This window comes from Hibiscus syriacus, unplaced genomic scaffold, assembly GCF_006381635.1.
Source record: "Hibiscus syriacus cultivar Baekdansim isolate YM2019G1 unplaced genomic scaffold, ASM638163v2 tig00110963_pilon, whole genome shotgun sequence".
Taxonomy (NCBI): domain Eukaryota; kingdom Viridiplantae; phylum Streptophyta; class Magnoliopsida; order Malvales; family Malvaceae; genus Hibiscus; species Hibiscus syriacus.
Genome location: NW_024062936.1, coordinates 103,431 through 128,034, shown reverse-complemented (window position 1 = coordinate 128,034; position 24,604 = coordinate 103,431). Strand labels below are relative to the sequence as shown.

General features: G+C 32.9%; 2 pseudogenes; one reads left to right on the top strand and one right to left on the bottom strand.

Moving 5' to 3' along the window:
• Positions 1–11,731: 11,731 nt before the first annotated feature.
• On the top strand, positions 11,732–17,398 carry LOC120148614 (annotated as a pseudogene).
• A 350-nt stretch (positions 17,399–17,748) lies between these two features.
• LOC120148615 lies at positions 17,749–21,990 on the bottom strand (annotated as a pseudogene).
• Positions 21,991–24,604: the final 2,614 nt, after the last annotated feature.

Genomic DNA, 24,604 nt, shown 5'->3' with positions numbered 1-24,604 from the left:
TAAAAAAAATCCAAATAATACATAGGGAAAACATCAATGATGTGATGTGTATACATGATTCATTGTTTGAAGATAAAATCCCTTGAAAGCCTTACAAAAATAGTGAAGGATTTTGGGTGATAAATGTGTGGATTTTTTTTAGAGAAAGTTGTGTTGTTAGGGTTAGAGTTTGATAAAATTTTGAGAAAAATGTATAAGAGGCTATTTATAGGTACCAGGCTCGCACGTATCGGTATGGTTAATAATAAGTATTGGTACGTGCATTTGAAAAGTATTGATACACCATATGTATCAGTACCGTTGAAACACACTAGAATTTCACATAATTCCACCGTAGCGATACACCTTTTGTACCGATACCCGTATCCGTACGCAATGTATACCATTGTGTTGAATTTGAATTTGTTTCAAGAAACTTACTGTAAAGAACATGTTTTATAAATAATTAGAATATGTTTCAAAAAAAATTATATTCCAACATTGAATTTGAATTTGTTTCAAATAAGTTTTATATTCATATTTGACACTACATTGAAGCAAGTGGAAGAAAATCATAAAACAATGTAAAACATCGTAATTGCAAGTAAGATAAAAATTAAGTAGAAAACACACTTCATACAATCTAAAAGATTAAAACGTAACAATATTTATTACATATAACTAGTGTGTCTTATAGGTATATCTAGAATAACATAATTGAACTAAATCTCCCATGGAGATAGAAAATGCAACTACAACCGTCATCTGTTATATGATAGCTAATGAATTTTGATATATTATCGAGGCACGGTCATACCTAGTCTTGTTTATCAATGTAATTAATATTGTATTTTAAATAAATTACATTTAGATTTTTAACTATTTTATAATTATACGTTGAGTATTTTATAATTTTAATGTATTATAAATTAATTTAATTGTGCTTATCGGTGCTCGTCGAACGTTATAGAATTTTCCTGACTGAGTAAGATATCGTTGAAGGTAAACACTCAAATTCAAACTGAATTTTTTTCATGAATGAAAATGAAAGCTTTTCTCAATTCTATCGTCTTTTCTTTTTTAGTTTTTAAAAAAAGTCTAAAACTAATTCTAATTTTATCAACAAACCAATATTCTTGATAAAATTAACCTAAAATGCGGAACGTACGTAGCATCTTTGTTAAAAATCAATGTTATAGGGTCTTTTATTTTATATATTAATTATCCCTAACGACACGTCTGAATCTTTGATAACCAGATAACTGAATTTCAAGTATTCGCAATCAAAACCATGCCATGCAGTTAAAGCCACAACAATCGACTTTATTTTTTACAGGCCCGAGAGTTTATTAATGATCAACCACTGCATCGGGAATGAAAACCAAAGCTAATAATCATGCCTAATATAATTTTTTTTTATCTTTTTAACGAAATTGTGCAATTATCGAATTAGATTAATTAATTTTAATGCCGTCATAAGGAACAAAAATGGTCTATTTAATTAAAAAAACTCCACTAAATATGAACTTTTAAGACCCACATCCTGTCACTTGTGGCCCACTCAAAGAGCAAAAAAAGAGCCACTGCTTAGATGGATTGAAAAAGACCCAAAAAATCCCAATGGTGTATTGTAGACTTCAATGGGCAAACTCATCCATACTTGAGATAAACTCCGAAACTCTCCCCCTTTCTCTCTTTCTCATAATTTAATATTGCATCAATAAAAGGGTAGCCACAATTTCCATCTTTTGTTGCCGATGTATCACTTAATATCAACACATTCTAATGAGAATATTACAATATAATTATAAAAATGAATTAAAATTAAAAAATATATACATTTTCGGATATTGACGTTATCTTATAATATGTATGCACGGCTCGAAAGACATAGCCAGCAAGATACATTGCTATGGAAGGGTGCACATGGACGTGCACATTTACTGATCCACGTCCCTGATAGACATGACAAATTAAAGAGAAAATAATCTCAGTGACAAAAATCACAGATAATATACGATTTTGACCAACTTTTTTTTGGACTTGCGAAAATGACCAACAAAATCGCAATGCGATCTCTAATTTGCATTGCGATATCCACTATCGCAAATTCGCGTTGCATTTCGCGTTGCGATAGTTGAAAATCGCGTTGCGATTTTCCATTTCGCGTTGCGATAGTCTACAGTCGCGTTGCGATTTTCAACTACAGTTGTCGTTGCGATTTTCGCGATAGTCTACAGTTGTTGTTGCGATTTTCCAAATTCGTTGCGAAAATTCGTTGTGATAGTTAAAAAAAAGATTTTGTTTCTCTAAAAAGATAGTATCCGCGCGGACGTGTCGAAGACACGTATTACCATTACCATTACCATTACGACCACGACCACGACCACGACCACGACCACGACCACGACCACGACCACGACCCGAGACGTGACGGACGACGGCGGCGGCGGCGCGCGAGAGTCCCCCTTGTTCTCTATCACTCAACAAGGAAGTGGAAAAGTCAAGCCTTAAATACCATTCCCAATATTGTTTCCAATACTATGTGGGATTGGGCATTACCAACACTTGTTTCCAATACAATGTGATTATTCAGGAAACAATTAACAATCATGCACCTTAAAACAACTGAATCAGCAACCAATTGCATTAGTATTATACGATTAAATATGTCATAATTAAAAGTCAATCTACAATCAATCGCGATTATTGCAATTTTAAGCAAAACATTCAAAAATAATATCACTGTTTAAGGCTCAATCCCACATAGTATTGGGAACAAGTGTTGGTAATGCTCAAATCCCACATAGTATTGGAAACACTATTGGGAATGGTATTTAAGGCTTGGCTTTCCCACTTCCTTGTTGAGTGATAGAGAACAAGGGGACTCTCGTGCACCGCCGCCGCCGCCGTCCCGTCTCGGGTCGTGGTCGTGGTCGTGGACATACGTGTCTTCGACACGTCCGCGCGGATACTATCTATTTAGAGAAAATTCTTAAGAAATAAAATCTTTTTTTTTAACTATCGCAACGAATTTTCGCAACGAATTTGGAAAATCGTAACGACAACTGTAGACTATCGCAACGCGAAATGGAAAATCGCGACTCGATTTTCAACTATCGCAACGCGAAATGGAAAATCGCAACGCGATTTTTAACTATCGCAACGCGATTTTCAACTATCGCAACGCGAAATGCAATGCGAATTTGCGATAGTGGAGATCGCAATGCGAATTAGAGATCGCATTGCGATTTTGTTGGTCATTTTCGCAAATCCAAAAAAAGTTGGTCAAAATCGTATATTATCTGGGATTTTTAGTCACTGAGGTTATTTTCTCCAAATTAAATACCTGGTATTTAATTGATTAATACTTGAATTTTCAACGACAGCTTAACCAAATGGTAGCCTGATTTGATAGCGGACCAATCCTAATTTTCATTGTTTTGAAAACCGGACCGGATCGGTCGGTTCAACCGATTCAATCGGGAACTGTTGCCTAGTCCGGTTCAATTTAGACCGGTTGAATCGCTACTAGTGAACCGGTCAGAACCGCTGAACCGTTCAAACCGGACCGGCTGAAAACCGGAAAAAACCACCAATTTTTTTTTAATTAAACCAAACAACGTCGTTTGTTAAACGAGCCAAGTTAAACTCGAGTATTGCTGAGCTCGACTCGAACTTGAAAAATTTAAAAGTAAGCTCAACTCGATTCAAACTCACGAGCTAAAAATTATGAAGTTTAACTCGAACTCTAAATATAATATTGAAACTTGAACTCGAAAAGACTTGAACTCAAAAAAAATTAGAAGCTCGATTGAAGCCTAAAATTCGAGCTTGATTGAAGTAAAAGAATAGCTCACTCAATGCTTACCAAAATGCTCCATGATTTTGAATGCAAAATTACCTCTATTATTTATAGAAGTTAGTTGAGATGATCTTCTATGTTTCTTAGTCATGTGGTATTATTTTTAAAAAAAAAATTAACCAAACAATATTATTTTGTTATGATTTTTTTAGCTCCAAATTTATTTTTTAATTATAGTTATATAATTATATTTATTATTTAATATGTTTTACCTTAAATATTATGTTGTAGTTAATTTGAATCATTTTGTTTCACTTGATTTTATGGTTTTTAACTTATATATGTTATGACTTGCTTTGAATATGAATTGTGATATAAAACATTATTTTTTATTAAATATTTTGGTATTTTTATTTAATTTTTTAAATAATTATGACGTCGTCCGGTTCTTCCAACCGGTTGGACCGGTTGAACTAGTGAACCGATAGTATGATCGATTCGCTAACCGGTCCGGTTCTGAAAACCATGGGTTTTATCACCCTTCTGATAGTTTATTAACAGATAAGTAGCGGTACAAACTATGTAGCCGTCATCATCGTAACCAAGTAAATAAACTTGTTTATTTACATAATTGGTAGGTTCTTATAAAATTTAGGATAAAGAATATAAACGATTAAGTTATTAAAATATTAAAAGTTATAAAAATATCTTTTAATTATATAGTATTATTTTATTGAGTCTCTTAATTATTAAAAGTTACCATTAAAATTAATAGTGGAGGTTGAGCCTATACCCTCCAACCACTTCAGTCCTTTATTAATTATTAATTTGATTAACATGGGATTGGATTTTTCTTTCTTTTTAATTATCCAAAACGCGTCTCAAGATATTGAGTTTTTACGTAGAATTCAATTCATGCATTATAAATTATTGCATATAAAATATAAAAGCACCCTGTGGTTGATGAAAATCTCATTAGTTTATTCATCAAATCCCTTTTATGTTTGAACTTTGAATTATACTCTAGTTCATTAGCATATAGTAAGTTTAGAGTATGCAATAAAGAATGATAATTGCATATTCAAATCATAAATGATTGAATTGAAAATATTTAAACTCAATTTAGTAAAAATATTTACGTGACTCGCACATTGTGATAAAATTTTCTTTCACAAGCACATAGATAAAATTTTAATTAAAATATATTTTGAATTGAAATTTCACACGTAATGTTTGTGGATAACATGAATATATTTATTTTTATCGTTAAATTAAGACATTTTTTTAGAAAAAATAATATGTTATACTTAATTTTCTCCTAAAAAATACTTCATTTAATAAATAAAAAAAATTTCTATCAATATACGATGCTTGAAATGCTCTTCCTAAATATAAATGAGAACTAAATTATTTCCCCATGCAAATTTTGAACGGCCTTTGCTTCATTCCGAACCAAATTTGTTTATGAATGAGGCTTTAAGTGGGTTGGAGTGCTTTGAAAGAAATGAACATTAGAAACTAACTAATGTTAGAACCAAACCATAATAAATATGAAAAATAATCAAGATCTAATCATACCAAATCATTAAGAATAAAATTACTAGATGCGGAAGCGTACCTAAATTAATTGATATGTTGAAATATTTGAATCTTTTTTTGTTGTTGTGATCTTACAAGAAGATATATTTCCTTTAAGTATAAACTTTATGATGAGATAAGAGTAAATATAAGATTATTTTTTTCTTGGGACTATAACCCCTTTATATAGATGATTTAAGAATCAATTATTATTTGTACTTATAATTTTGCCCCTCATCAAATTATAAATACAACTTTAATATTATCTATACTTTTATTTCCATGACACTTCTAATACCTTATGACTTTATAACATAATTGATCATTTAATTATGTCATATTTTATGATAACAATATATAATATAATTATGTGCCCATAATTATAGATTTTAATCCAACAATCTCCCACTTGGGCAACATATGTTTCCTAATAAATGTATAATCTTTTGAACTCAAAACATGTTATCATACAATAGGTATTCTATAATAATATCATCATTCAACTATATCCATATAGGATCAAAGCAGCCTTTTCCATATCAATCATGACCAGACACATCAATGCTTATGTATACAAACACAATCAAATGATATATATCAATCATGGAGCGTAGCATGGAAATTACATGCAATGTGAACCACACATGTCTATTTCCAACTAGTCCTCTTTAAATATTAGTGAGATCAAATTTTACAAAAAATAGTGTGGATAAACCAAAACAAATTTTATTTCTGTAGAAAATAATTTTAAAATAAATGTCCTTAAACTGAAGTAACTGAAATTGTGTTTATAATAAACGAACATTAAATGCAAACTCCTACTAAAATCGAATATACTTGAATGATGTTACACCCATATGAGTAGTGTGCTCATGAAAGACTTTAGGTGATAGTTCTTTAGTAAGCACGCAATTATGAGTTTATATCAATATGCTCTATAAACACATAACCACTCTGAATTTTCTTTAACAACTAGAAGCATAATGTCTATGTGCTTAAACATAAGATGTTTCTGCTATATATGGAATAAAGAACTACAACTTAGCTCTCACAAAATAACTCAAGTAGTCATTCTTATCAATTCATAATTACCAGTTCATGTGACAAATTTTTGCATCCATATTCCAATAAATCAGAGTCCATAAACCTAATGATCTCTTACTTACTAGACCTCTGATATATGAGTATGTAACATTTTTGTTCTTAAATGTATTGTATGAATCAATTTAGCTGCTATCCAACGATCCACACCTAAATTGCTTAAATATCAACTTAATATCCTAAAATCATATGTTATGTCTGAATGCGTATAAACCTAAGTATACATTAAATTATTTATTTATTTTGAAGCATAAGAAACCTTTTTTCATTTCCTTAGTTTCAATCATCCTTAGGGCGTTGATTAATAATAAACTTATTTTCTTTAGTAATAAGGGGTAATATTTGGCTACTCCTACTAATTTATAGTATATACAATTATCAATCAAATTTATCTCAAAACCAAATGAGATAATCACTTGGTGAAATTTTTTTATACAATTAACGAGAGTCATACTTAAATTCATAAATGGATTTCCTTAATTTGCATATCATTAATTTTGTATCATCAGACACAATTTTTTAATTGTACCATATAAAACATCTCATCAATGTTATTATTGAGGAACACAATTTTAAAATCCAACTTATGTAACTCAAGATCGAATATGAGCAATAAGAATCATGATTATCCTGAAATAGTCTTTCAATGAAACCAAAAAGAAAGTCTCTATAAAATTAATGCCTTCTTCACGAGTATATCCTTTAGATACAAGACATGCCTTATACTTATCAACATCATCATTTGCATCCATCATGGTTTTAAATATTCATTTGTAACCAATAACTTTTGCTCCTTCAGGTAATGAGATAAGTTCTCAAACTTTATTATCTTGTATAAAACTTATACTCTTTTTACATGACATTAATCCACTTTTGAGAGCCAGAAATTTTATGACATGACGAAAGTTGATTAGACCATATTCTATCATTCCAATGTCATCCTTATTTCTTCTAGAAACATATTAATCTAATATTTCTCTCATATGTGGATCTTTTTAATGACACTTAATCTTTGAGGTTGTTAAGTTTCTTCTTCTCGAATAATTTCTCATGTTAAATAGAGAGTTGTTCAAAATAACCTTATTGAGATTCTAGATTCACTTCTTGATTAACGACATGTATGAACACATGAATATCATCAAAAGTGATAATATGAATTGAGTTATAATCAAATTTATCCTCAAAATTAATTCTTCAAACCTTATTTCTCTCTCCAAACTCAACATCCTAAAAATTAATGTTATAGATATCACCTTAAAATTTTTCCTAATTATGAGATCATAAAACTTATAACATCTAAATTTCTCAGAATAACCAAAGTAGTTGTTTACTGTTGTAGAATTCAATTTCTCCTTATATGTCTTAACTTATCTCAAAAGAGAACAACTCTTTGTAACATGTCGTTGTTTCTTTTGAGTTGAACCCTTAACATTTACATTTTGATTTTATTTTTTGCCATTATCTTTATATGCACTTTTCTAATGAGTATTTTAAAACTTATTATGGTTCAAACTTTCTTCCTCTTGCATACAAAGAAAAATGAGCTCATTTAGAGTCCATTTCTCTGTAAGTCATTTAAACTCAATAGGAAGTAATACTGAAATTATAAGAACAAATAATTTTTCAAAAATTTTTTTTTGATCTTAAGTGGCTTAAGTCTTGAAGCAATATGAAACATATCCATAATGTACCCCTTCACATTTCCTTTACCCTTATACTTTATACACATCAAAGAAATCAAAAGTGAAGTCATTTAAACATTATTGTTTTTTAAATATATTCACAAATTCCTCAAGGAAACCACTGACCTTAGTAATCTTTTCAGATTATGTACCCCTAAAGGCTTGTAAAATATTGTGCTTTATGACCATTAAACTTATGCAATTTGAACAAATTTTACCTCTTAAAATCTCTTATACCAATTAAGGATGTTATCCCCATGAGAGGTGGAAATTGTTGGTGGAAATTGTTAGTGCAAAGTCTATGTTCATACAACCAAAAACTTATTTAAGTGCATTTTCTCATTCTATGAGATTCATTTTTTAAAGCATGAGTATAAAATGTATAATAGCATATATTATGATAGCAATAAATAAATAATTAGTTGAATACATAACAAAACATAAATAAAATTGAAACTCACATCTTAAGTAAAAAAAATAAATTCAAAATTATAGCTAATTCTCATCTCAAAATACCAAACACTACATCAATATCAAGTATTTGGACATTAATATTATTAGTAAATGGCACTCTTATTGTAGTAATCAAACATTGACAATAAGCTATGTCGAATAATAGATTAATCTTTGAACTAATGTAATTCTCACATAAAGTACCTTATAATTGTCACATATTATTATCACAAGTGTCGCTTGAATTTCGACCAAATATTAACTTTCCTTTGGGTCTATTAATAAATGCATGAATCACAAGAAACACATAATCATATTGATATTCTATATAAATCAGTCTACACAAAAGATGTTACTCTGGCGGCATTATGTTTCAACTAATCTATCAAAATATCAGATATTTCATAATATGAATTAATATAACAATCAAAATCTGAAAAAACCGAATTGAATATAATATATATTACATTAACAATATAAATAAAACCATATAAATATTTTTAACCAATCAATTTATGTTAATTTTCTCTTTCAATTAAATTAAAAGATAACCAAAATAATAATAAATTTGAATACACGTAAATCTTATCTCAAGATATCAAATGCTCCATTAATATTTTATCTTTAGACAAAATATTCACATTAAGAGATATTTGGTATGGTAATCAAACATTAATACAAAATATTCACATTAAGAGATATTTGGTATGGTAATCAAACATTAATAATAACACGTCAATAAAAAATCTTCCTTTGGGTCGATTTATTACTCACATATCAAACCGAATAATTATCACATGCCTATAACCAAAGTTGTACATAAGATTATGTCAACAATTAACTTCCTTTGGACTGATCAATACTAACATATCTTTAATTACATGTACATAACCTTTATATCTGAAAATCAAATATTTTCCATAATTGATATCACTCTAACGACTTATTGCTTTAATAAGTCGTCTCAAAATAAATATTATCATTCAAATTTAATATTTTCATAACAATTAAAGGTTATAACTAAATTTTTTGATTGCATTATAATATCCGAAATAACCTAAATGAAGCTACATAAATGGTGCTATAAAAAAACTGAAAACTCAAATCTTTGATTGTGCTTTAAGCATTCCTTAAACATTCATTTATTTCATAATGTCATAAATTACCATTGACAACCCAAATTCAAAACAATCAACATTGAACCAAAAGTCAATGTCAAAGTACATAGTAGTGAATTAAACATTTTCCAAAGATTAAAAAAAATATTTTTTTAATCAAATTGAATCGAATATATCAATGTCAAATATATATTCCATAATACATAACAATAAAAAATTAAAATTGATTTTTCTAATCACATCATGATTTCCGAAGTAATTTACGATAAGGTTGTCTAAACGACGTTATTAGAAATAAAAAAAACTTAAATCTTTAACTTTTCCTCAATGATATATTCACAAAATTAAATCAAAACACGAAAAAAAATTAAAATCAATTTGAATATAAATTTTTGGTAGGATGAATTCATATAAAAAATAATTTGGTATCCTTGAATTCACAAAATCCTAAAATCTTTACTGAAATCATGCCTCAATTTGTTCTAAATTGCCGATTAATAAACTGATCTTTGAAGCATCTAAATCCACAACCGGGAATTAAAAAATGAAGCCATAACCGAACTGATGTTTGTGAATTTAAACGAACTGATTATTATGGATTTACTATTTAAAGCAATAATTATTTTCAATTCAATAAAAAAATGAAGAAAAAGCATATACAATTTTAATAATATCTATATTTTTATTTTCATGACACTTCTGATACTTTATAACTTTATAACATAATTGATCATTTAATTTATATAATATATATTATAAATATGTGTCCATAATTACGATTTTAATCCGACTAAGCAATGAAATAGAAAGAAATAAATATCAATACTTGAGTTAGTTATTTCCAATTGCCAACTACAATAATTACGTATTGAATCTAGGGTTTTGCTTATCTATTGTATTCAATGATCTTCTAGATTGAATGGGTCGCTTAGATATCACTGCACAACTTTTAAGCAGGCTTTGATCACACCACATTATTGATTATTCACATCGGAGTTTTATAGTTTATACAAGTTGGATTGTAGTCAGGGATGAACTTAAAGGACTAGTCTTTAAAAGTTTCAAAATTTTATATATTGTAAAATCTTTTATTATTGATTACATATTTTTGTTTCTCAAATTCTATAAAGTCGTTACATTTTAAAATTTTATAAATTCATCCCATAATATAAAATTTTATAAAGTTGTTACATATTTGCTTATTATTGTAGTCAGGAATGTTACAATGCTTCATGAAAAACGTTCTAAAGACCTTTGGATTTGTACAAGACGTCTAAAAGATTTGTTGTCTTCTCCAAACTCAATGCATACCCACAAGCGGTGGAGATAGTAAAATTATCGACCCTTCTAGACATTTTCTACATAACACTGTAACATTCATCCTGAATAAAAACAATCTTACTAACATTTTATATAAGAAAATTCTTTTTTCTAAATTATTATTTGAACAATTTTGCCAGATTCCAATATTTTAGACAGAGAAACGACATTCAGAACTGACCCTATGTAGCGCGTACATCCAATTCAACTATAAACATAATCAGAGTTCATTGTAATTATGGAAGAGAAAATGCAGGGGAAAAAAATCAAATAACAGATAAATTAACCACCTTTAATTGATTTTTAATTTGATTAAACTGAAGTACGAACACTGGGGAATAGAGGAGCCTTCCTAGAAGGGTCCCATGCTGCATTTCACTTTCAAATCCCCGTGATTCAGTGCCTATAAATGAAGCAGCAAACCAGCGGCAAAAAATCAAAGCCTCGCCTCTCATTTGATCTTAAAAACTCAGAAGCAAAACCCGATTCAAGTTATAGGCAACACATTGTAGTGCGTTAGGCTATAGCTTATGTTTCATTTCATCTTTAAATATCTCACATTTAAGAGAGCTCGATTCGACAATAGACAAGACATAACCCAGCTAGCTTGTTTGTCTGCTTGTCTCTCTCCCTGTTCTTTTTTCCATCCCTAGAAAAGAATCATAGATAGAGAGGAATAGAATGAAGTGTACAAAGTGAAAGAATAAGTCAAAAAAGGTTATTGCTTTAAAACAACAAGAGGGTCATTTGTTGACATTCTTTTTTTTTTTTAATGCTATGGCCACGAACTACAACTTCAAGCTTCCTATAATGTGGAATGTTCTGTTGGCTGCTCTGTTAGCTTACTGGGTTTGTTCAGTGACTGCCTCTGTTTCGTATGACAGTAAGGCTATCACCATTAATGGCCAAAGAAGGATCCTCATTTCTGGATCCATTCACTACCCAAGAAGCTCACCTGAGGTATACTGTTTTCACTTCATTTTTCTTTTTTCTCCAAAATGTATTCTTCGGGTCTTTTTATTTCCACTAAAACTCCAAAGTTAGCTTTTCTTCTTCTTCTTTTGGATGCATGTCTTCACATGGGTGCTTCCAAAGTTTCCTCCTTTATGTTAATGTAGTATGTTTAAGTTTGCTGTTAGTTGTTTTTGGTTGTTAAAAAACTGGGTCTTTCTTGTTTTTTTCTCAGATGTGACCAGGTCTTATTCAGAAGGCTAAAGAAGGAGGGATAGATGTGATTCAGACATATGTTTTCTGGAACGGCCATGAGCCTGCACCCGGCAAAGTAATGAAACGCAACATTTTGTTGATTTTTAACCCTTTTTTGCTTTTAAGAGCTTATGTTTTTGGTCTTTCAAAAAAAAAAAAGAGCTTGTGTTTTTGGTGAATGACAGAAGAAATTCTGAGTTTACTTATGTTTTTGGTTATTGTAGTATTACTTCGAAGGGAACTATGATTTGGTCAAATTTATTAAGCTGGTGAAGCAAGCGGGCCTCTATGTTCATCTTAGGATTGGCCCTTATGTCTGTGCCGAATGGAATTTTGGGTAATGTTAAAATCGTTAATTTTCTTGAAAGTTATAAAGAAAATCATAATAAAGTGTAGTTCAAGCAATGATTTTTATTTTATTTTTCAGGGGTTTCCCTGTATGGCTCAAGTACATTCCCGGCATTAATTTCAGAACAAACAACGGACCTTTCAAGGTTAGCCAGCTTCCGTCCTTCAATGTATTAATTTAATAGTTTGATTCAGTATCAGGGAAAAAAACTGAATTTTCACTCACTTAGTTGCTATGATGAAGGCCCAAATGCAAAGATTTACAGAGAAGATTGTCGGTATGATGAAAGCTGAGAGGTTGTTTGAGTCTCAAGGAGGTCCTATTATTCTATCTCAGGTAGACAATTTGGTACATTGTAGTTATGGTTAAATTCTTGATTCAGCATTTCGCTCGGTCTATTCTCAGTTCAACAAATGGTTATTCATTGGGGGTATGATGATGAACTAAGAAATAGTGCCTTCTATAATCTCTGCTTTTAACAGATTGAAAATGAATATGGGCCCATGGAATATGAACTCGGCGCACCAGGTAAAGCTTACAGTGACTGGGCGGCTAAAATGGCTGTGGGACTAGGCACTGGTGTCCCATGGGTCATGTGCAAGCAAGATGATGCACCCGACCCTATCGTAAGCATAGCATGCCTGTTTATCTTTTAACTTCTTCTTTTTGGCATGGTCCTTATCTAATGTCTAATGACAGTCATATTATACTCAATCTTCTTTTGTGGGGTTATTAGTGAATGGTCTGTCGTCTACTTGTTGCTCATGGTTGAAACGAATTATTATTTCTCACTGCACATGGCTCAGCTTTGCTATTTCCTAGTCCTATCTGTTAACAATGTTGCCGTTTTACTCATTTTGGACTTCCAGTTTTAGGAATCATATATCAGTGACCTTGTCCCTTTCATCAATTATTGATGCATCCATTTGAACTTACATAGTGACTGTTGTTGCTGATGAATACCATTTCATTTTCAATGCCTCTTGAATAATTTAGTCTTTATCATGTATTGCTGTTCAAGGCGAGGTGTTGTTTGAGTTAATAAAGTTTCCTTAACTTCTTTTTCTTCCAACAGATTAACACCTGTAATGGTTTCTACTGTGATTACTTTTCTCCGAACAAGGCCTATAAACCAAAGATGTGGACTGAAGCTTGGACAGGTTGGTAAGCCTTTATTTTTTTTTGAAAGAATTATCTTTTACATATTATGATGCCTATTGGCTGATAATATAATTTTTTTTTCTATTTTGTGGTGTAGGTATACCGAGTTTGGAGGTGTGGTTCCTTACCGACCAGCTGAAGACATGGCATTTGCAGTTACAAGATTTATACAGAAAGGAGGAGCCTTCATAAATTATTATATGGTAATCAACTTTTATTTTCAATTTATCGAGTTCAATCTGGGGAAGAACAAAGTTCACATATGCTTGTTATTCATGTTAACAGTATCACGGAGGAACAAATTTTGGCTGAACTGCTGGAGGTCCATTCGTTGCTACTAGCTATGATTATGATGCTCCTCTTGATGAATACGGTATGTACAAAGTATCAATGTGTGCATTTGTGAAGTTAACCCTGCGTCATCTACATTTTATTGTTTTCTTAGTCCCTTTATATTGATTTGAAGAACAATTTCCTGTCACGCAGGACTGAAAAGGCAACCAAAATGGGGCCATTTGAAAGATTTGCATAGAGCTATAAAGCTCTTGGAACCAGCTTTAGTAAATGGAGATCCCACTGTGATTCGACTTGGACTCTATGAGGAGGTTAGTACGAGTCATATTTCTAAGAACCTTGATCAGAATACTCTAAATTGGTTAGTACTGAGAGCTTACATATAAATTCCATTTGAAACATACAGGCTCATGTATTTAATAACAAAGCGGGAGGTTGTGCTGCCTTCCTTTCAAATTACAACCCGAAATCTTATTCAAAAGTTGCCTTTAGGAACATGAACTACAACCTACCACCTTGGTCCATCAGCATTCTTCCTGACTGCAAGAATACAGTGTATAACACTGCAAGGGTGAGAAACATCTGATAAACCTGATATTGGTTCTATTCAATTTTCAGCAAAACTGTCTCAATATTATTTTTGACTAAGCATCTTGCTAAGAAAGTTTATCCAATTTGATATAATAAAATGCTATTTTGTTGTATATCTGTTGTTTATTTTAGATGGTTTCCATATCAAAGCTTTTTGTTGTTGAATTAATACAAGAGGAATCAACCAATTTTCTTTGTCCCGGTTGATAGTATCAAATGAACTTTTGTAATAGGTCGGTGCCCAAGTTTCAAGGAAGAAGATGGTTCCTGTTCCCATGCTTGGAGGATTCTCTTGGCAGGCATATAATGAAGAAACGGCTTCGGATGTTGACAGTTCATTCACAATGGTCGGGCTTTTGGAGCAGATAAATACAACCAGAGATGCAACTGATTATTTATGGTACACCACAGAGTAAGTAGTGAAATAGCAATTCCACATTTCAATCAGCATCATCCGTCCTTAATCGACTCTGTTATCACAAAGCATTTAGTTTTTATTCCTTGAGGAGTAAGGCAAAAGGTTATAAAACTATTTTCTATTTCCAGTAATTGACTTGTTAATATTTTTCCCTTCTGTTTCCATCCCCAGCGTTAAGATTGACCACAGTGAAGGATTCTTTAGAAATGGAAAATCTCCTGTTCTTACCGTCTTATCAGCTGGCCATACTTTGCATGTCTTTGTCAATGGTCAACTATCAGGTGGTAATGTTGTTTTCGGATTGCTATTTCTTCTTAAAGGATAACTAGTATTTCTTACCTGATCATTTTTCTTTCCCTCTAATTGGATTTGTCACGAAGATCCTTTGGAACTCTAGAATTCCCCAAAATAACATTCAGCCAAGGTGTTGATCTGAGAGCTGGTATCAATACAATTTCACTTCTAAGCATTGCAGTTGGCCTCCCGGTATGCTCTCAATCTCTGCCGACAGCTTCATACCAATGGAATTTGTTCAGACTATTGAATTTGTTGTTTGAATGCAGAATGTTGGTCCACATTTTGAGACATGGAATGCTGGTATTCTTGGCCCAGTTACATTGAATGGTCTCAATGAGGGAAGGAGAGATCTGTCGTGGCAGAAATGGTCTTACAAGGTCTTTTTCTTGCCTGTCTGTATTAGTTTTCGTGTTGTTTCGGTGTGCTAAAGAGTTGTTTGGTTATCTATCCCCTTGCAGATTGGCCTTAAGGGAGAAGCATTGAATCTTCATTCACTAAGTGGTAGTTCCTCAGTGGAGTGGGCACAGGGATCATTTGTGGCTCAAAGGCAACCACTAACATGATACAAAGTAAGTATCTCAGAATACAGCCAAATCATATTATTAACCAGACCGGAGTCCATGAACTGCTGTCTTGAGTTTCATTATTCCTAAAAAAATGCATCGAAAGCATGAATAGAAAGCAATTGTCGACAATTTTGCTGGACCTTTTGGCAGTTTTGAACTTTTGATGGATGTTCTTTAATTTTGTAGACAACTTTCAATGCTCCAGGTGGGAATGCTCCGTTGGCTTTAGATATGAATAGTATGGGCAAAGTTCAGATTTGGATAAATGGACAGAGCATTGGTCGCCACTGGCCGGCATATCTGGAAATTGTGGTGCCTGTAACTATGCTGGAACATTTAATGAGAAAAAATGTGGAACTAATTGTGGAGAGGCATCTCAAAGATGGTAAGGCAACAAACTAATCTTCTTCACAGGTTTCTCTTACAAGCAAGTAATTGTTGATAGACCGACTTGTGGTGGCTACTTTATGTTTAGGTATCATGTTCCTCGGTCATTGCTCAACCCGACTGGAAACTTGTTGGTTGTGTTTGAGGAATGGGGCGGAGATCCAAATGGGATTTCTTTGGTTCGCAGAGAAACTGACAGGGTTTGTGCTGATATCTATGAGTGGCAACCAACCCTGATGTATTACCTGATGCGTCAACAGACCCCTTAGGCCAAAAGTTCATTTAGAGTGCGATGCAGGGCAGAAAATATCAGCGATAAAGTTTGCTAGCTTTGGAACTCCAGAAAGGGTCTGCGGAAGCTACCGCGAAGGAAGCTGCCATGCTCACCACTCTTATGATGCTTTTAATAGAGCATGCTCCATTTTCTTGCACCATGTCATCTTGTTTTATAGTTGATAGTGAATAGTAAACCCATGCCTTTTCCTTGCAGCTTTGTGTTGCACAAAACTTCTGCACGGTGACTGTAGCACCTGAAATGTTTGGAGGAGACCCATGTCCCGGTGTCATGAAGAAACTCTCTGTGGAGGTCGTTTGCAGCTGATGGAAAACACCAGAAAGTACATGAAGTAAACAGAGTTGTTCATTGTTTCTCCCCTTCAATCCAACATGCCGTTCAGCATTTTGTCGGTTTTTATCGGGTAAATCAACCCCCAACATCACTACACGAAGCATTTGTTTTTAGCATTCCGAGGGTGAAGTTGTACAAATACGCAACATACCCTTGGGTAAAAGTTCATTTAGATTGTGGAAATGATTGCAGATGAGCTTTATGTATATATATTCAAAGTGTTTGTTCATGCATTATATAGAGAATTCAAAGTGATGAATTCAGTAGCTCATGAGACGATAGTTAATGCTGAGTCCATGTGCAAATGTTTTGTTATTTAGGATATGGAAAGCCTCTGGTTTGTAGTAAAATCTGTTGCCCTTGTAATCTAGTTTAAATTCATGGGAAGCAATCCTCTTATTGCTTTGTACTTGTATCTGTAAGAATAGCTTGAGAAGGAATAATATCAAGTATTCCACTATTCTCCAAGTAACTTCCCTGTACTCATTATGATCACCGATGTAATTCTTACATAATTAGCTCTGGATATGAAGAAATTGCTTCTTTTTTTATATATATATAAAAGGTTAACAAATGCATTTGAATCGAGCTGGCCCGTCTGCCATTGTTTAGCAAGATGTCCCATGAAAGAAAAGAGATACGGGGTCAAGGTTGATACTTTGACGGTTTTAGACATTATATACAAGGACGCATTAACAATATGAAAGTGTAATAAACGATACAGTACATCCAACGTGTCACATACGTGTTTAAAATGAACTGATAAGTTCCTCTTTATTTGTTCAGTTGAGATTATTATTAATTATCAAAGCATCTAAAGACTAGATCACAAATTTTACTCCTTGCAGAAACTACATAAAATGAGTATGGTTACATAAGTTTCAACAATTTAGACAATATAACAAGCTAAGATACCCTCAGATGAGCAAAAAAAAAAAGAGAGATTGTAGAGACTAGGAAAATGATTTTTTTCTGTAGATATGCTATTTCCCGAAAGTCTCTGCGACATGCTTTCGTCTTGCCTGGCCTGTAAATGGTGGCATATGTCTGATCGTGTTTCTACGTTCTCACCTCTGATCTCAGTCGATTTTCACAGAGGAATAGATCTTTCTAACAAACCAAAAGCAAGCATAGAAACCAATGGTTCCTGTCAGGACAAAGAAGGCATATGAAACAATTGCCATGTAGCCAAAGTAAAGGATGCCAGAAACCAGCTTCGTGATCTCCAACTTGGTAAAGAAATAGAAAGCCGAGTACAATAAAAGGTAAAGTGCAGAGGAGCCGGCGGTCAAGTAAGATCTCCACCACCAATGGTAGTCTTCACTGCACAACTGGAAGTAGCATAGCACAATTGTTATCTCAGCGCAGGTGATTATTAGAATGATGAACACTATGAAAAGGAAGCCAAAGATGTAGTAGAATTGGTTCAGCCATATTGATGTCAAGATGAAGAACAGCTCAATAAAAACAGCCCCAAAAGGAAGAATGCCTCCGATGAGTATAGAGAAGAGTGGCTTCATGTACCATGCCTGCTCCAGTATCTGCCTGGGAATTTTGTTGGTCTTCACAGGGTCTTCCATGGCTGGCTTTTTGAAACCCAAGTAACTGCCAACAAAGACCAATGGAACTGATATACCAAACCATAAGCAAACAAGAGCGATCATCGTCCCAAATGGCACTGCACCAGAAGACTGCTCTCCCCAAATGAGTGCATTCAGCACAAAGAAGATTACAAATAGGACACCTGGAAACATAAAAGCTGTTTTCAAAGTATTTCTCTTCCACTCTGTGCCCTTGAACATTTTGTATAGACGGGCTGAAGAGAAACCAGCGAATACTCCCATGAAAACCCACAAGAGAACCATAGCAGTCATAAGCCCTCCACGATTGGATGGAGATAAGAAGCCCAACAATGCAAACATCATTGTCACAAGCATCATTGCAAATATCTGGACACCTGTACCAACATAAACACAGAGTAAACCATAATTGATTGGAGCCCTAAAGGCATCTCCATGGACAAGTTTCCATCCTGTTTCTTCCTGAGCCTCATCTTGGGTTTCCAATTGGTTGTAGTTTGAAATATCTTTATACAATGTTCTCATCATGATCATAGCTACCATGCCAGACAGAAATAGAACGATCATCAGTGAGTTTATGATGGAGAACCAGTGGATTTGATCATCATTCATTAAAAGGTACGTGTCCCAACGAGAAGCCCATTTGATATCACTCTCCTGAAGAAAACCACAAGTTAACCTGTGCATCAGGATATACAGTCGAAAAAGATAAATGATAAGAAGAGAAATGGGAGGCAGAATACCTTGAAAGTTACATCATATGTGAACACAATCTCCTTGCCTAGGTCGACTTCTTGTGGAACAGTGCTACCTGGAACTAGATTTTTGGTGTCTTTATTGCATGTTGTTATCTGAGGATTCTTCTCATCCCATTCCTTGTATTCATGATTAATGCTGTTTATAAAAGCCACACAATGAACAACAATGACACAAGCAAGTCCTTTAACAACCAACAGAAATTGACCCTTATCCTAAAAATATTAGTTTCTAATTTTTTAAAAGGCTATTTCTAATGTTGAATGACACAAATTTCATATGATTTCCATACCTCTTTTTCCTTGATGACAGTACAAGTTGCTACTTCAACTATATTTTGATGAAAATAACGAATAATAAATCAAAAAGGACATAAAAAATTCTCAAGTACTCGAGAACTTTGAGTGGCTACATGTATTCAGAAACAAAAAAGAAATAAAAGAGATACAAGTAACATAGCATTACACCATTTGGCATATATCATCGATACTAAAGAACACAGTTCGACTAAATGCAAAAGGAAAAGGGAAAACAGAGGAAAAAGAAGAAAAAGAAGAAAAAAATAGGTACAAAACCTGTTAGGAGTAACCTCAAATCCAACAATTCTCGCAGCATCAGTCTCAGTATCCCTGTGAAACATGACCCGGAAGCTCAAGTAGTTGTTGATGAAATACTTCTCCTCCTTGCTCTGCAAAAAGCGTATAGACTGCTAAGATTAAAAAAACATAAATTTTGAAGACAATACCCACTTCCTTGAACATACCCCAGCATAATTCCCCTTGAACCCCACACGGAAACCGTGTTCATATGTCGTTGACTGGCTTCCATCTCTTCTTTGTCTAAGAACAGCAACCGGAAGATTGTCGAGAATCCTGAGCATCAAATCCAGTTAATTTAGTATAAACATACACTGCAAATGCATTAACCACAAATGGAGATAGAGGAGAATGGTGGGGAAGCAAACAAACAGAAGGGGGGGTCATACAAAACATCTCCATGAAGATTATGGAACAAGGAAACATTGGTATCTGACTTGTTACTTACATATTAACTCGATATTCATCGTCAATTTTTTCCTTGAAATTCTTTGTAGAGTCCGCATCAAGTTTTATTCGACATACTGCTTTGCAAGGCAGATCCTCCCTCATCTCAAACTAAAGCAAAAGCCATGATAAACGATGAAATAAAAATAACAAATATAATTTATAAAGCTTTTCATTAAATACCACTTGTCACCAACTCTACTAGTAAATAACACCACAAAAGGTCATGATGCTCACAGTGTAGACAGAATTCTCTATGCGATCACCACGTAACACCTCACCCAAATTTTCGGCAGTGTTCAAAATCTTGGGTGGCTTACAGTAGTTTAAGAAGTAATAATCATATGGAAGTTGAGTCTTCGTAGATGATAGTTTGTTCACTTTTACATAAAGGGGATCACCCTGTCCAGAATCAGAAAAAAAATACAATTTAAGAACAAAAAATTAGACAAAAACCGTAAGAAAAAGATCTTTAAAAACTTCAGAATCAAACCAATGAAATCTAAACATTTGCTCCGCATATCCCTTTTCCCTGAAACTATAAACGCTCAGTAATATATATCCTAGAGAAGCATGCAAAATAGTACCAGATTTACTAACTTCAAAGTGCTAAAATCATAAGCAACATTCAAAAACAATAATACATCACTGCCAATTACACTATGAATCTAAAAGTATATTAGTTTAGGTGTTTGCACATAGTTGTTGTCATTCACATTACACAATCAGAACTCAGGAGACATAGTGCTTTAAGAGGGCATCATACATCTGGGCAACTCAGAATATTAAGATTGAACTAGAACAATTATTAATGCAAGAAAGCACAATTGGGATTTCATCTTTAAAGCCAAAACAAGTTTAACATTGCTAAAAAACTCAATACGTTAGCCAATCTCTATATGGAAAACGTTGCAACTTGCAAACCGCGATTCAGCCAATTAGACATTCAACATTCCATCATTGGTTAAACAAAATATGATTTTCTAAGCATTAAGATTTAAAAAATAATAATAAACGAATGGCATAAGCATATATGTTTGTTTTCTCTTTAATTTCACTTTAGTAGTTTGGTTTTAACTCGGGCACACTAAACTGAAATGCTATCTTCAGCTTACACAATTACTAACCCAACATTCAGATTCAAAATTGAGAACAAGCAAATGTGACTTTCCAAGTTAAACGAAAAATCAAATCTAAAACAACAGATATAGAGGAAATGAATCACCAAAACATCAGATCAAACCTTAAAAACACTAGATCCAACAAGTCCCATCCCCATCAACAAAAACCAACAGCAACCCACAAATCAACACAAAAATTAACGGTTAACGAAAGCTAAGATAAACCCAGAGAGATGTAGAAAAAGAAAAGAAAAGAAAAACGAGGGTACCCTTTGGAAATCGCGAGGGGCAACACCAGGGAGATAGAAGGAGTGAGCAGTGGATAGCAACAGTAGAAAAAACGAAGAAGGGGGTCTTCCTTTGGGTACCCATTTTTCTTCTTCTTCTTCTTCTTCGATTGATAAAGTTATCGCTTCAGAAGAGAGATTGAGAATTGGAAAGAGTTTTGAGATGGATAACAAAACTGTTATAACTGGCAAAGATCGAACGATAGTACACTACTATGCTCCTGCACCAGAGCTTATACCAATTGTCATTATTATTTTGGTTTCTCTTTAATAATTGTGCAAGGAAATGCAACTTTATTGTTCTCCCCAATGCTTTTTAACGGGATTGTCTCAAGAAATGTAGTTTAATATACGGTGTTATCGGATACATTAAAAGATATTTAATAAATTTGATTTAGTATTATAGAAAATGTTGAGTAATAATAATGTAGTAGGTCTAAGTCATGAAGAAATATTAAAAAATTTAGCAACCGAAAAACTTAACTTGTCAGTTTGTGTCGATCCAAATTAAAAAATGTATCGATCCATATCAATATAACAAGTAAAAATATGATAAAACCGGTTATGAAAAGACAATACCGGTAAAGCTCTACCAGATATATTGAACGTGTCGATACTCTAATATAAGGATCGACACTTTGTGAATTTAAAAGAGAATAAGTTTTAACGCCTATAAAGTGTCGATACTTTATAAAAATGTATCGATCCACAATGATATAACAGGTAAAAATATGAAAAAACCGGTATCAAAATGATAAAACCAGTAAAGTGCTACCGGATATATTTAAAGTGTCGGTACTTTAATATAAGTATCGACACTTTGTGAATTTAAAAGAGAAACAGTTTTAACGCTTATAAAGTGTCGATACTTTATAAAAATGTATCGATCCACAACGATATAACAGGTAAAAATATGATAAAACCAGTAAAGCGCTACCGAATATATTGAAAGTGTCGATACTTTAATAAGTACGTGTAATAAATTATCGATACTTTCAAAGAAATAGGTAATTATCCTTTCGAAAGTATCGACACCTGACATAAAAGTATAGACACTTTGGTAGTTGTATCGATTAAATATAAATAACATATCCGATGAAAATATAAAAGTCATATCTAAATATACTATGAAAATAGATAGAACGGACGAGTTTTTGAAATCGAAACGTAATTGTTGCTGCATTTCAGAAGGTGTTTCTAAAGCGAAGTTTGTTTGTTTATTGTTGCAGTCGAATTAAAAAGTATGTTGTCGAAACCCTGGTTTTTAATTATTACAGTAATCGGAATTAGGGTTTTTATGTGTTGTTTGGGGTTTTGGAGTAAAAAAGTATTTGGGACCGATTACAGGTAGAAAGTGATATTCAAAGTAAAATATAAATGTCGACACTTTTATTAAATATTATAGGTAGAAAATGATATTATAAGTTGTATAAATGTGCCGACACATTTTGTAGTGGCCATTCAAATTCTTTTGAAGAAAATCGTTTTACCACAAGAGTAGTTATTTATATTTGTATATTGAATAAAGTGTATGTAACAAGTATTTGATTTGATTTGCGTAAACTGATATATGAAGGAAAAATGGAGTCAATGGGTGAAAAATTGTTGGTGGCGCAGATGACTTTGAAATTGAGACCGAGACTCGAAAGCAACCAAAGGGTAGATATATGTACTTCTAGTAAGTATCAATGTCTTTTTGTTATTATTGTTGAAATGATAATTGGATTAAAGTATTTAAGAACTTTAAATTGATTACAAATTTTAAATGTTGACAGTATGACCGAATGCAAAAGGATGAAGGAAGATAGCACACAGAGCGGTTCGGTATGTAAAATGAAATTGACATTGAGTATTATTTAGTGTTAATGTATTGATTAAGAAACGTTTATGCTTAATATTAGGTGACAAAAGATGTGAGGTCCAAATGGAATTTGATGAGTGATACTGAAAAGGAAACTTACATCACACAGTCAAGGAATGATAGTAAAGAATACAAAGAACGGAGGAAAGCACATGAAATTAAGGTATTCATTAAACTTGTAAATACGTTGATACAAAATATATAAGAACTATAATATTATATATTGTTAAAAAATATAGGAAGTGCCGACAAGGTGCAACATTAAAAGGGTGAATTCATTAATTAAACACTTTAAGGAGAAGGGACAGTTGAATATGTTGGGAGAAATAGGGTTTGGATTGTTGGTAGGAGTAAGAGATCGACCTATTCGGAGGGAATTGTGTCGATCCTTGATGGCACAATTTGATGTCAAACAATGTATTGCTAAGTATGGTGATTTTTCATTTCCTCTCGGGATCTCATGTGCTGCAGTCGTATTGGGGTAGAAAATGAAGACAAAAGTGTTGTAGAAGTCTGTAAGAGTAAGAACTGGAAAGCACTTGCCTCCAAATATGGTTTGAAGAAGAAGGTGACATATGCTGAACTTGAAGAGGAAATTAAAAGTGGATCTTACGAGGGGGATGAGCTGAAGGCCAGAGTTCTATTGTACCTTGTTGGTATCTTTCTTTGTCCAACGGGTGATACGTCAACGAACAAGGACTATATGAAGCTCATTTGCGATGAAGGCTTGAAGGGTGAATTTAATTGGGTTGAATATGTCCATTCGAGATTGATTGAATCAATAATCACCTATAAAAAGGGCAGCCTGAGATACCTCAAAGAATGCATAGCAATCTTATAGGTAAATGACTTGAAGAATTTTTTTGTGTTTTTATATAAAATGATAGTAATATAAAATTATAAAATTTATTATAAATGCAGGTTGCACTGTTCAATTTTTGGTCGGGCTGTGAGGCAATGCCGGCTTATGAAAGAACAGGAGTGGCACGTATCCGTGCATGGGGGAAGGAAGAGGTGGTTAGA